Genomic DNA, 14214 nt, shown 5'->3' with positions numbered 1-14214 from the left:
AAAGCAATGGTTTTCTAAACAATGAAAATTCACAGCGTACATGTAAAATTAAAGTGAGCTGCAAGTCGTCATAACTCATCGAACCTTTAGTATAAACGCGCCCGATCTCACGTCGGTGATGATGTACTGGGCAGAATTCACGGAAGATTCACGGTTTACCGATGAACCTCCGCAGCTTCGCCCACTCATCATCATTCACTCCGTGGATATGCTGTGATTTTTTTAAAGGCTGCTCTTGCGTTCGGAGGAGCAGAAGAGTTTGAGAATTGGGTCAAACGCACGGGGCGTCACACGTGGCGAAATTAAAATCATGCGAGACGCGGGCCATACAGCGTCGTCGCCCGCGCTGCGTCTGCGTCGTCTCGATAGCGACCCAAGACGCCTTGGGGACCCGTGCTAATTTTCAATTTTTGGGTTTTGGGTCAACGCGAGCGCAAGAGCCCTAGAGTGGCTTGGGTTCTGCGAATGCGCCCTGGCGGCTCGCAAACTTCCTGGGTCCCCAAAGCTCCTTGGGGCCCCAATTCTCGAACTCTCTAGTGACTTTTGAGAACCTCCGGGGTGATTTCCTCCACCGCAAAGAAATTCTCCGCCGCACCAGGCGAGATTTAATTCCAACGTGTGGTTCCTACCTCCCAGGCGGCCTTACTCGCCAGGAGGAGGTTGCGTTGTCGAGAATTCGTGTGGGGGCGGCACTTTCTCCACGGGTCACATATTCCTGGCCACGACATCTCCATGGACCATTTGGGCATACTTGCCCATGTACAACTGAAGCGTCCGCGGCGACCCTCACGCGCTTGTTATGGACATGCCCTGGCCTCAACCAGATACGACGGCGCTACCTGAAAACAGTGGGCCTTCGTCCGGCGAAACCACCGGATGTTGATTCGTGGATCTATGGGCCCTACAATACAGAGCACTGTTGATGTACTACATCGCGGAAACCAGCGTCAATTTATATATTTATTTGTGTATGCCGTTGGGCAAACTTTCGAATAAATAAAAAAACAAGAAACAACCGAATAAGAATCGAACATTGTCATAATCGAATGGAATCAAAGACACTTCATATAGATTTTGAATATACAACAGCTCTTGAAAAACGACGTTTGCATCCTAGGTTTTGCAGATTTAGCCTTAAAAGTAGAAGTAGAGTATCAGGAGCAAGTTGTCAGATGCTTCGCATGCACAGAACCGTTCAGAATGTGTGAACGTCGTAGCCGGTGAATTCTCGCTGCTCAAGCGACGTAGTGTCAGCTCTGAGATATGTGCCACACTACGTCACACAACGTCAGCTCTCAGATATGCGTCACACTAAGTCAGTAGTATGATTATGAGGCACGACATCGTGGAGGGCTCTGAAAATTGTGACCATATGGTGTTCTTTAACGTGCCCTGACGTCGCATAGTACACGCGCCTGTAGCATTTCGCCTCCATCGAAACGAGACCGCCGCGGCCGGGCTCGAAGCCGCGACTTTCGAGTCAGCAGCCGAGCACAGTAACCACTATAGACCACCTCGGCGGACACGTCACACTACGTCAGCTCCCACATATGCTTTTAAGTGCGCGCGGAGCACTTGAGGGTCCCGGCCTGCCGTATGTTGTCGTATGCTCTCATCGTATGCTGTCGCAGCTTGGCGTAACGCAGGCAAAAAAACCATCTGTAGCATACTGAGCACGCGCTCGCGCCAAGGAGAAGTCTTCTCCCTCTTGTTCTTCGAGCGTCTTGATGGTGATAAGTACAAAGCATTTTAGGGGCCCGGGCTGCCGTATGCTGTCGTCGATTGGCGTAACTCATGCAAAACCAGGTATAAAAATAGAAAAAAAGAGGAAGCAAGCAAGATGTAGAAAGAGAGTATCTCTCTCTTTCTACTTCTTGCTTGCTTCCTTTTTTTCTATTGTAGGAAGAAAAACAGAAAGAGAAAGAAATGGATAACGAGAGAGCAAGAAATAAACAGAAATAGAGAGAGAAAAAAGACAAAAAAAAACGGGAAAAGAAAGAGAAAGCCGGAGAGAAACAAAGAAGGCTGCCCAGCTCTGCACTTCCTTCAGGCTTGGCACCACTAGTTAGAAGCTGCCTTTTTTTTTGCATGCACTACTCCTGCCGGGATGAAATTGACTGTACTTTTGCATACGCTTAGTTTTTATTTCAATGCGCAGGACATTTTAAAATGACTATTAGACAGAAATATTCGCATGCACGAACAGCGACTATTCGATTTACGAGCGAATTGAATAGGACACTATATCGATCTGATGTTCGAAACTTTCAAACATTCGCACCGAAATCGAAGACACTAATTAGCATGCAGAGAACACGCGACAGACTTGGACGCTTTTCTTCGGAAAACGACTCGGCGGAAGCAAATGCGTTGTCTATCGTGCAACATTATAAACATCGAATAGGACGGGCCCTGTGGAAGTGTTTACTAATGTTGAAGTACGAGAATCCCCTGAAGTCCGCTGATCGACTCCAAAGCGTACAAAAGCAAAGTGCTAAGCTCGTGGTACGCTTTTCTTTTTCCTTATGAACGTTCGCTTAGTGCGATCGCTTATAGCACAACCGCTTAGCACATTCCCTCAGCACATTCGCTTAGCAATTTTGCATAGCGGGTTCGCTTAGCATGTCCCTTTAGCACATCCGCTTAGCCTGTTCGTGGAGCACGTTCGCTAAGCACATTTGTTTAGCACGTTTGCTTAGCACCGAAATCTGATGACTGCCGACTTTGCACATACGAAACCTCGCACGCACAAAACATGTGTGCAAGAGTGCACGTGCAAAAGGAGCGTTCTAAGAGCGCGACGGCCACTTTCCTTGCCCCATCCTGTAGTGTAATTTTTATAGCAGATAAACTGACCGAAGTCGTGCGTAGTCAGAAGCAACTGGAGACTTTAACTCTTTCGTTACCGCGCCTACAGAACAGAACCGGTGACCCGAACGCGCCGAGCGAGAATTTAAAAATAAGGGTGTTCCCATCAACTAGCTGCGCTGTCTAGTATATTCTGCGAGTACTAATGTTTCGTTTCCTGCATAGTTAGTTTGTTTCCCGAGCGGCCGCGATTTTTAACAGCGACTCATAGATAGCGGTTCGCTTGGTTCGTTCGCGAAAATGGCAGACGACCCGGTAGCGAGACAATCTCGGAAATGTTGTTCCTTGGACGATTCTGTGGCGTCCGCAAGCGACTTTTCTGCTGTTCCTAGCAGAAGTGACTCTGAGTATGACGTCAAATCATGGAAATATAGATCGGATCATAAAAAACCGTAGAACGAGCCCGGATCGTAGTCAGGTGTTGATCAATACGTTACGCTTTCTGGCACATCGATTTTTTACTCCGATCGAAATGTCTTGAGGATGTTGGCACCATTATATCATTTCTTTGTAGGGTATCAACAGTATATGACAAAGATTTGGTGACATCATCTTCAGCCAATACATAGTAATGTTCAGCCCAAGAAGGGTACCCGGCCGTGACCTCAGAGTAGTGTAGCGCAGTCAAGCGATATGTGTCGCAAGGTAAATCGGCGTTATCGGCATCTTTTTCACATCGAAAGTAATAAACAGGATTTGTGTTAACAAAAATGAGTATATGCGTGGCTGGAAATCCTGTAGAAGTACTAGTCTCATACCGAGGATGATGGTTCTTGGGAAATCGTCACGGTCGCAGAGATGGTGAATATCATTTTCATGCCGCTCTATATGGGTATTGTCGAGCTTCAGCGACTACACGTTCCCAAAACAAGTACATTCAGAACAAGTCCTACCGATCGACAAAGCGGAGAAAATACAAAAAGTGCTATGAGATAAAGAAACTCGACGACCGGACAAATGCCACTTGCAACGCCTGTTTTGCCTATAGTGACACACGAACCTTAGGGAATTTTTTTTTTTTACATCTTAGAGTTTTCAGACATATTTCCACCTACTTCGATGGTGTCAGACATTGAAGTGTGAACACGTTCCTGAAGCGCACAAGCTTAGAATACTTTTATTGTGCGCGGTGAAGTCATGATTTAGTAGGATGTTTTGGTGTCCTATTCAGTGCTACCTTTATATATCTGAAATTTTTTCTGTGCTGCTATTTGGCATAATTTGCTAAAATACCTATGGATCAATAGTAAATTTATTTCTCTTCTTAACTATATTTACTGTATTACTTCGTTTGGAAAATTTGTAGAAGGAAAAAAAATATTACCGTGCAACGTGATGGAACAATGAAAAAAAAAAAAAAGCTATCTGATGCGTTTTTTTAAACTAGATCATTCAAACTTTCCTCTAATATAGGAAACTGATGGGAAAACATTTTTTACATTTCAGATTATTTTTAAATTTTAGCGCGTCGTCCTGTGTTTATCGCTTTTGTCGTGTGACCGTCTTTTTCACGCATTTTCAAGCAATGAATCCGAACCAACACGCCCAACTTTCAATCCTGCTAAATGTGCATGACCTCCGTGAGCAGCTGCCCTCTCGTGGAGGATACATCATCTTATTAACCTTGATCACCAATCTCACACACAAAAAACCAACCGATCATCGCAGAAACCGGGCAGAGACAAACTAATGAGTATTTCCCACTTCACAGCGAGCACAGTACGGCGCCGCTGAACTTTGAATAATCTCGTCCGAAGTGCACGCACTGCAGTCATGAACACGAAAACACATTGAAACCATAATTCGAATAAAGCGATCTCGTGTGCCGAAGTGCTTATACTGTACAGTTTTATCACAGCGTAGTGCACCCAAATGAGATATGAGTGTGATAGCCCTTCGTCTTGCATCGCTCATAGTGATTATGATAATTGCCGGTGCCAATGTGCAGAGGCATCGAAGGTAATGTGCTGGCAGACCAGCTTGCCACATCTATCGACACGAAAGCTGGTAATAATTCTGCGCGGCTGTACCTGTGCGGGATACGAAACTTTACACCCGCAGGAGACTTAATCATTATCATGTGAAATTGATCCACAAAGAGGTCTCAGTAGAGGCAGATCTCCCAAGACACACAGAGACGTTACTTCACAGACTTTTACTGGAAGTAGCGTATATAAACAGCTTCCTGCTCAAGATACACCGATTTAGGTCACCTGAACGTTGCTGTGGACATGAAAATGAGAATGCTGGTCACATTCTTCTGGAATGCGTAAAGTATACGCAAGTGAAAGAAAAAAGAAGTAGGTGTAGGTGTTCCTTTTCAAAGTAAACTCCTGCATTCGAACGCCATTTTCTTTATTAGTTTAACTTTCATATATATTTTCTTTACTTGTTCGTTGTTGTTACTGGGTGATTTTCTTTTTTCTGCTCTGCGGCACTTGTAGAAATGGTGTAACCGAGAGGGTGTAAACCTCAACCTTTGCACAGCCGGCCAGCTATAACAGAACAGAACAGACTCGCAATCTATCGGCAGCGCTTGTGGGACTCCCGTTCAGACTCGCAACAAAGTTCCATCTAATTAAGCCAAGCATAAGGAACTAGCCGTCAACCACAAAATCAAGACGTAATGATGTCCTGTTGTGTAGACTCAACAAAGGACACACTTATTATGGTATGCGCTACTTACCTGTTCACTGGTAGTGAACCTCCGACCAGTGGTGTATGTGGAGAAGCGGTGACCACCCTACTGCAGTGTCGAGAGGTAGCGACTGAAAGAGAAAAAATAAAAATACTTTATTTATTTATTTATTTATTTATTTATTTATTTATTTATTTATTTATTTATTTATTTATTGAGGCGAAAACCTTAGATGCCTCATGAAACGCGAAAATTGACCGGCGTCCCCCGTCGGCGGAGTAATGACGTCACCATATGACATCACCTCTGTGTGTGTGTGGAGGGGGGGGGGGGAGGGTTGTGTTTGCCTGCACTCCTTAGTGGACTTTATTTCTACTGACCGTCCGAGCCCACCCTTTCGAGAACCTATTTTCCAACAATCTCGTCGTTAAAAAAAAAAAAACCGTATGTCCAGCTATACGACAAGGCGGTCGCAGGAAGCTGGACGTTGGGAGTGATGAACAAAAGCCGGACAAGGAAAAGACCTCATCCAGGAACCAACGTTTGGTCCGGCTTGGACAAAGGGAACTTGCCATGACGAAGAGCGATTGGCTACTCGGCTGAGGCGATCCTCGATCGGCCATTGTTTCACACAGCCGTATTCGCCGCAGAACATCGAAATGCGCAAGCAATCGTGTTCATCGAAAGGAAGCTGTATACACATATATATTTGCTTGTAAGTTTTCTTGTTTGCTTTTTATTTAATCCCGTGGGCGCGCACAATACGTTTCGCTTACTCATCGTCCGTCCAACTCCGTGCGCATCTGTTTTGTGCTACGTGTTACTTTGAGAAATACTGCGCCGCTTCTGAGCGCGGCACTGGCCTTACCACGCCGTCAAACTACGCGCGGATTCATCTGTACAGCGCACTAATATGGTACACAGCATACTATAATCGGACACAACTTAAGAACTCCGGAGACGCCCCGCCCAGACGACCGAAGTGCGGCGGCCGATCCCCTCCGCGGCTAAAAAAAGCATTGCCATTTCTTTGGGTGTGTTGGTAAACTGCATTTGAATATATACTCAGCGCTAGCAGACGAGGATGCTAGAGACATTGTGGTGTCGTTTCTCTTACGTCTTTGTCTGCTAGCGCTGAGTATGTTTTAGAATAGAGAAATAGTCCCGCTCACGCACACGGCAATGTTCTCAGAAGCCGGGGTCCGGCCGCCCGGCTCATGACGTCAGCCTGGTGTGCGCGCCCATGTGCATCCGCCTTTGAGGAGAAATTGAGAAAGTGCCGCGGACTTCTAAAGTTGCATCTGACTATAGTGTCTGTGGACGCTTAATTGGCAGCGTATTTTCTACGTGTATGCCGGACCACGCGATCGAGAGATTGAAACAGATGTGTTTCGAACAACAAAGGGTTGGGCTGCATGGTAGAAGAACGTGAGTCGTGCGCACGCGCATACAAGAGAGAGGAGAAACAGGCAACACAAGCGCCAGAGTTCGTGATTTCAGTTCCTCGAGCCAAGTGGTAGCTCAGCGCTTCAGGTGCTGCGCTCGAAGATGCGGGTTCGATTCACGGCTACGGCAGCGCGCGTTTCCATAAGAACGCCACATGCGGCGCAGTCACGTGACCTGAGCATATAAACGTCATGGATGACGTCGCTGGTAGGGCGACAAGTCGCTATCGACTCTGGTTCTGGCAGCTGTGATTCTGGCAAAACAGCTGTGAGAACCGGGAAGTGGAACTGAAGTCTTGGCGGTCCCCGGCATAAGGACTTTCGTGTTAAAAAAGAAGTTAAACGATTAGAGCACTATGTACTCTACTATGGCAGAGCTGTAAGCTGTCCCTAATCCTGGTTTCATGGCTGTGTTTAGAACAAAGGGTGAACGATTAAGAGTACCATCTGTACTCTACTATGGAAGAGCAATGAGCCATCCCGGTATAGTTCATGACGTCAACGGAAGCTTAAGGTGCCCCAACTACGAATTTAAAATACCTAACCCGCCGGGCAGATACTGCCCGAGGCGAGTCGTCGTGTTTCTGGTTTTCGCAAAAAACTTCGACGTCTTGGCGAATTTCAATTGCGATTACGTCAACAATGCTCCGCTAAAGATATTGCTTTCGGTCAGAACATCGATCTCTTATTTTATAATTAACCGAGCAGTTGCTTAACAAGGCAAAACCTCGGTTGTCAAGTGATGACCAGTGGTCATCACCCGACAAGGCTCTTTATATCTGATGCATAGGGACGAGCACGGGCTTCATCACTGCTGGTAGGAAGCTGCGGTATCTTTCACTTCAGCAATTTTAAGGCGACAGCCTTAGACACCTCATCAAACGCGAAAATTGACTGTCGACGTCCCGCGGCGTCCGGAACAACACGAGGGATGAAAAAAATCCTCATCGCGCGATGCCGTCACCATATGACGTCACAAATCGCGAAAATTTGTGACGTAGTGTGACGTCGTCCTTCTTGATGACGTCATCACATGGCACAATAGCTTGGTCAAAGGTGCCTCCGATCCTGGAGGCGCTGCAAAACTAGGTTAGGTACAGAAAGCTTTCGGAGGGTGGCGGGGCAGGACCAATACTTCGACTGAGAAGAAAAAGAAGATGGCTTTCACCTTCCAGTCGTCTTAGGTGAATGTATAAGGGACCCTGTGAGATTTTTTTTAATGCGTAAATATGCTTAGGCTAATTGGCCAGCAAGTCCATACGTCCTTCTGCCTTACCCATAGGAATATAGGTCTCCATAGGAAATACATGGGAAAGATTCATAGGCAGATAACGAATAACGTCTCAAACTCACGACCTACCGGGAGTGTCGGGGCTCGAAACATCGTCTATCTAAGCGTTTAGGGTATCCAACCCTTAGCCTCCGAAGTATACAAGAATTCGAACCCCAACACTTCCAAGTGCGGTGTATAGAACCCTCGACCTAACAGCGAACTCCCGACATGTGTAGGCTATCGAATCCTCTACCTCCGAAGCATGTAGTAAATCGAACCCGCGAACCTTTCAGATGTGCAGGGTATCAATCAATGACGAAAAAGATGACTAAGTAGCACAATGCTTATACCGATTCGAACCAACGACTGACAATGCGTGTCGCTGCTCGAGCGCTCGACCTTCTGTGTACGACATGTTCATGTGTTCATGTACATGTTCATGTGACATGTTCATGTACGACAGGTTCATGTGTACGACATCAAACTCTTCACTTCTGAGGCAGGGGCGTAGCCAGGGGGAGGGGGGGAGTGTTCAAGCCCCCTCCCCACGAGATTTTCAATTTTGCTTGCATATATATATACACGCACACATACAAACTCACGCACGAACATGCATAAAGTATGGTTCAACCCCCCCCCCCCCCCCGAAAAAATTTCTGGCTACGCCCTTGTTCTGAAGTATATAGGGCTAGATACTCGCACCTTCCATGCATGCAAGGTTTGGCAGACGACAGATATATGAGCAAGTCGCACAATTCTTACTCATACTTGGACAGATCCAGCGAATTTTCTGCAGCAGATTCGTCTACCGACTTCTCGCAAGCTACCAACTCTCTTGCAGGTCTTCGAGCGATGGAAAAATCTGGACGCGTAAGCGCGCACTTCGCGTGAACGCGATCTTACGTAAGACGCATGGACGCCGCCAGCTTGGGCTCTTAAACGAATGTTTTCTTATTTTTGTACATCCCGACGTGAATTAACAAGGTCATGAAACGTCGAACGCACCAACCCAATCGTTTTCATGCGTACGGGTCTACCGATTGTTTAGTTGTTAGAGATACAAAACGGCAATCCTATAGCCCGAGACAGAGCTGCCAGTTCCGCTTATAATAAGCGGATTTTGGCTTCTTTTTTTTTTTTTTAGTCGAGTTGCTTGTAGAATTTTCTAGTCACTTGTCGCGTTTTTTGGGCTTATTTGAACTTTTCCAGCAAATATAGTTATTTTAGTGATTGTCACGTTCACCAAAAGCGGGTTTGTCGATGACTTCGAGTAGCTGAGTGTTGAAGTCAAATGTAGGTTGGGGGAATCAACGACTTTAATCGTGCACTGGCAAACGTGCATTCAGCCAAAAGGAGATTACCCTGGAGACAATGTTAAAAAGTATAAATTAGTACGCAGTTTCGTTCATATTAGCGCATATTTTCGCTGTAAAAAATTATTCAAGTGATTTTTTCAACTCCTTTTCCTATTTGAGTGACATTTTTTTAAATATATTTAAAACTATCTTGAAGAATCGGAAAATTCATTAAATTTCCGCTTCTTTTCTAATGATTATTTGCTTGTTAGCTCGGTAGCATCTGGCAACTCTGGCCCCGAGATGGCAGCACTGAAACCCATCCGTAAAATAGAATTGCACGCGGGCGGAGACAGGCCGATAGTCGCCTGCGTGCGACCCGTGAACACATAAAAATTGTGGAAATGTGTATGTGTGCTTGGGTGGGTAGGGGGGGGGGGGCAGAGGGGGGGGGGGGGCGCTGTCCTACAGACAAACCCCAAGCCTGGTTTGCAGGACGACGTCGTGCGCGGAGCCGCGTAGGTGACGGAGAGCTCTACCGCGCGTAGACGCTACGTCGCTTCCCATGTCATTAGGTGCTGCATGTATTCAATCCTGACAAACTAATTCATTGATTTCAGATTTCAAACTGCATGGCAAAAGGGAAACCGCAACAAATATGCTTGGCAATATGCATAAGGCGAAGTGTTCAATTCGTGCTATTATTATTTTCACTAGCGAGGTTCCACAACCAACAGCACGATAAGCTGGTGTTCTATGAGTCTCAGCATAGTAAAAACGGGGTGTGTGTGTGTGTGTGTGTGTGTGTGTGTGTGTGTGTGTGTGTGTGTGTGTGTGTGTGTGTGTGTGTGTGTGTGTGTGTGTGCGTGCGTGCGTGCGTGCGTGCGTGCGTGCGTGCGGCGGGGGGGGGGGGGGGGGGGTAGCAGCCTCTCCAACGTTTTCGCCTGCCAACCCCGTCCCCTTCCCCGCCCGCAAGAGCGAACATATACAGGGTGTTTCAAGAAATGTGTCCAACCTTCTAAAAAAATCAGGAAAATGCGATATTTGCTCGGGGCTTTCAGAATTGCTTTTTCTGTAGCGGCAGGAATCTTAAGGTAGTTGAGGACATCATTTAGGATAGTAATTAAGAAAGTTACAATAATTAACTTTTTAATTAGTGGAGTTAGGTGATTGTGTCAAATGGGAGAATTGAAGTTCTTCATGCGAGGAACCCATCCGAGCTTTGAGATTTCGAAAAAGCGTCCTCTAGTAATTGTTGTGGCGTAATGAAATTCAACGAAATGCAACGGCTTTCAACAGCGAAAGCCATCGAATTCGGTTGAATTTCAATACTTCGTAATTATTACTAGAGGCCGCTTTTTCGAAATCTCAATGTTGGGATGGGTTTCTGGCATGAAGAACTTCAATTATCCAATTTGACACAGTCACTTAACTCCACTAATTAAAAAGTTAATTAATTTAACTTTCGTAATTACTGCCTCAGGTCGTGTCTCTGACCATCTTAAGATGCCTAGCGCTACAGAAAAAGTCATTCACTCATTTTGGACGTCTCAGAAGAATATGGCAGTTGCGTTCTTCCATGTTTCTGTTTAGGCTTCACCATTGAATTTGGTTGAATTTCATTACTTCGTAATTATTACTAGATGCCACTTTTTCGAAATCTCAAAGTTGAGTTGGGTTTCTGGCATGAAGAGCTTCAACTCACCCGTTTGACACAATCACCTACCTCCACTAATTAAAAAGTTAATTAATTTATCTTTTTTAATTACAGTCCGAAATAATTTCTTTAACCATCTTAAAACCCCTGCCACTACAGAAAAACCAATTCTGAAGGCAGCAATCAAATATCGCATTTTCCTGAGTTTTTGAGAAGGTTGGACACATTTCTTGAAACACCCTGTATAGTCAGAGCACACCGCAAAAGTTCCCAGTTTCCCTCACCGTAGAAAATAGCTTGTTTTCCATACCTTGTCTATACCTCTACCTCTCAACGAAGAAGTGAAGCCAAAATACGACTCACGAAAACTCCCTATGTTGAATTTCCGAGCAAGAGAGAAGAAAACAATCGGCAGGCGGGCCTCCTTACATATTCTCAGCCCGTGCGCGTCGTTAGAGCTGTCGTTATGTGCCCGTTTCCCCAAGCGATACGCCGTTCCCCTCTATTTTTTTAACCTCTCACGAGGTTCCGATATATACAGACGCCGCAACACTCTCCTACACCATGCAGCCACGCCTCGTAGTACGCCGCAAATTCGCCTCCTTCACTCTTGATGCGTATTGCCGTCGCTCAAGCCTGATTCCGCACGAAAAAGAAAGAAAAGTAAGAAGTCGCTGCGAACCGACGGTGCTCATACATCTAGCTTCGACTTCGGGTCTAATAAAAGATCAGTAAATAAGAACGAGAGAGAGAGAGTGGAGGCGCTCAAACAGCAGGAGTCAGACATTCGTTACTGCGAGCGCATTCGACGCGAGCAAGCCTCAACGCGAGAAGACGCCAAGGGGAAAGTCGACGAGACGGCGTTCATACATGCCATGTCGCGCGACTCGCGAGACATGCATATCGTATGCGCCGACTTGGTCCCCGGCGCGGTCACTCGCAAAACAAGCCTGACGATAATAACAAGCGAGCACGGAAGGAAACAAGGCCGGGAGAAGCGTACAAATAAAGAAGCGAGACGTCAAGGAAGGGATATGTGGGGAGGCCGGAAAGATGGGTGAGAGGGGGGGGGGGGGTTAGGATCGACAGAAACACACATTCGGCGCGAAAGATAACGAACCTTTCACGCCAATCGGTCTCAAAAACCAACTCCCTCGCGAAGCGGACGCGGCTGCCGAGCCAGTGGTGGCCGCACACCTGCGTCGTTGCATCTCGGCACGCACGTGCCCGCCGGCAGGTGAAGAGAGAGAGCCAAGCGAGAGGCAGGAAGAGAAAGGGAGGCCGATGACGTAGTGAGGAGGGTGACGGGCTCGCGCAGAGCTCGATCGTTTCCCGCGCTGCACTTCTTTATCGGTCACACGCGCGAAGACGACGGCGACGCGCCGATCGCCACCGCGGGGGCGCTGGCGTGCGTGCGCTCCTTAATTTGCATGCGCCACACTCGAGAGTCGCACGGCAGAATAAAGGTTCCGAAAAAAAAAGGGGGGGGGGGGTCGTGAGGGGGCGAAAAGTCCGGGTAACAATAGAAAAGAGCGGTGCCGCCTTCTAACATACAGAAAACGGAACCGTCCACCACCTTGTCAGTGAAACAGATGACGTTTTTAAGTGGTAGTACACACGTGTTAGGACTCACGGGAGATGCGTTGTGTGTTGCTAGCATGTCTGCAAAAGGTCACGCAATTTTCGAAGTAAAACTGTCGTAAGTTTGCGTCTCGTGTGTCTGATCGTGCCTTCCTTCTGTCCCTCTCGGTCGTGCAACCTTGTTCATTCTAACGGCAAAACCAACAGGCCCAAATTGCAGCCTCAGTGAAAACGGAAGAGAAACATTTCAAGGTACAGGCAGAAGGACACGCTGGACCAACGTGCGAGGACGACAGTGCCATATGGAATAACACGAGCGGCCCGTTTGAGCAGTGTACGCAGGTATACGGTAAATACTCAGTCGAAAAGCGATGCGACGAAGAGGCGTCCTGTTCTGAGGTTTTTTTACGGGAGAAATAATATTTTAAGTGGAATTAAGGAACGACTTTCTTAGCGATTGAACTAAAACAATGCGCGCGGTCTTTGCGCACTGCGTCGGCAGAGGTTCGCGATTGAAAATACGAATGAAGGAGCGAGCGAAAACGGCGTACAGCTACACACACGCACACACCTGTAATAAGAGAGAGAGAGAGATACGAAAAGGACAGCCCCAAGAAGACGTGGGGGACGCGGCAGGTCGGATGTACGCGTGTTTCTACGTGGTACTGAAGTGTAGTACGGCTTAAGGGTCCTCGAAGGAGCTCTGTTAAAAGAGCAGGAGGAGATGGGGGAGGGGGGGGGGGGTCGGAAAGTGAAGGACGAAAAGGGGGAGGAGCCCCACGCTGATTTGAGCCGGCGCACGTGGCAGAGTCATAAAGCAAGACAGGAGACACACGCTACGGCAACAGCAGAGCACCAGCCGTAACAACGACGGAAGCAAGAGTATATATACAGCGCCTGCCATTCTGTGCGCTGCGTGGAATGCGCCGCCCGGTAACAAGCGACGCGCGAGCCACGCGTCATGGAGCGCAGCGTGGAGCCGAGAGAGAAAGAAAAAAAAACAAATCTGCACCGGACTTATTCGATGATGAATCAAGATCAGCAGCGACTGCCAGCCGCGGAACGACCTCTCGACGAGGAGGAACGAAGGGGACAGGCCGATTATAATATAAGACTGAAAGCCGGGGGAATGTCGAACGAACAGGCCGACAGCAGCGATGAAGAGAATGGAATGAAGGCAGCCAGAAGAACCGGGCGAAGAAGGCAAGGACGATAGAGAGCGAGCCGGGGACTGTTATGCATGCAAAGAAAGAAAAAGCCGAAACGTCGTTTCAATGAAGGCTTCTTTGTCTTCACTGGCGTGCATTCTTCGTGCGCTTGCGATCCGGCGCCTGGATCGAAGATAGAGGCGTACTGTATAGATGCGAGGATGGCGATGCTATATATGGAATAACTGGGGGGGGGGGGGGGGGGGGGGGGGGGGCTTATGTAACTCCCTCTGGAAGTCAGTTGCGAAA

General features: G+C 47.4%; 1 protein-coding gene across 2 annotated transcripts in view; it reads right to left on the bottom strand.

Annotated features, from left to right (window-relative positions):
• Nucleotides 1-14214, bottom strand: part of LOC119405078 (uncharacterized) — a 354382-nt gene that overhangs the window by 197521 nt on the left and 142647 nt on the right. For both annotated transcript variants that reach the window (XM_049419201.1, XM_037671850.2), the window contains one exon: nt 5555-5636. The gene's annotated coding sequence lies outside the window, so the exon portion shown is untranslated. The remainder of the gene's footprint in view (nt 1-5554; nt 5637-14214) is intronic.

Source organism: Rhipicephalus sanguineus, chromosome 9, assembly GCF_013339695.2.
Source record: "Rhipicephalus sanguineus isolate Rsan-2018 chromosome 9, BIME_Rsan_1.4, whole genome shotgun sequence".
NCBI classification, from domain to species: Eukaryota; Metazoa; Arthropoda; class Arachnida; order Ixodida; family Ixodidae; genus Rhipicephalus; species Rhipicephalus sanguineus.
Note: the sequence above shows the minus strand (reverse complement) of the source record. Positions and strands in the feature narration are given on the sequence as shown.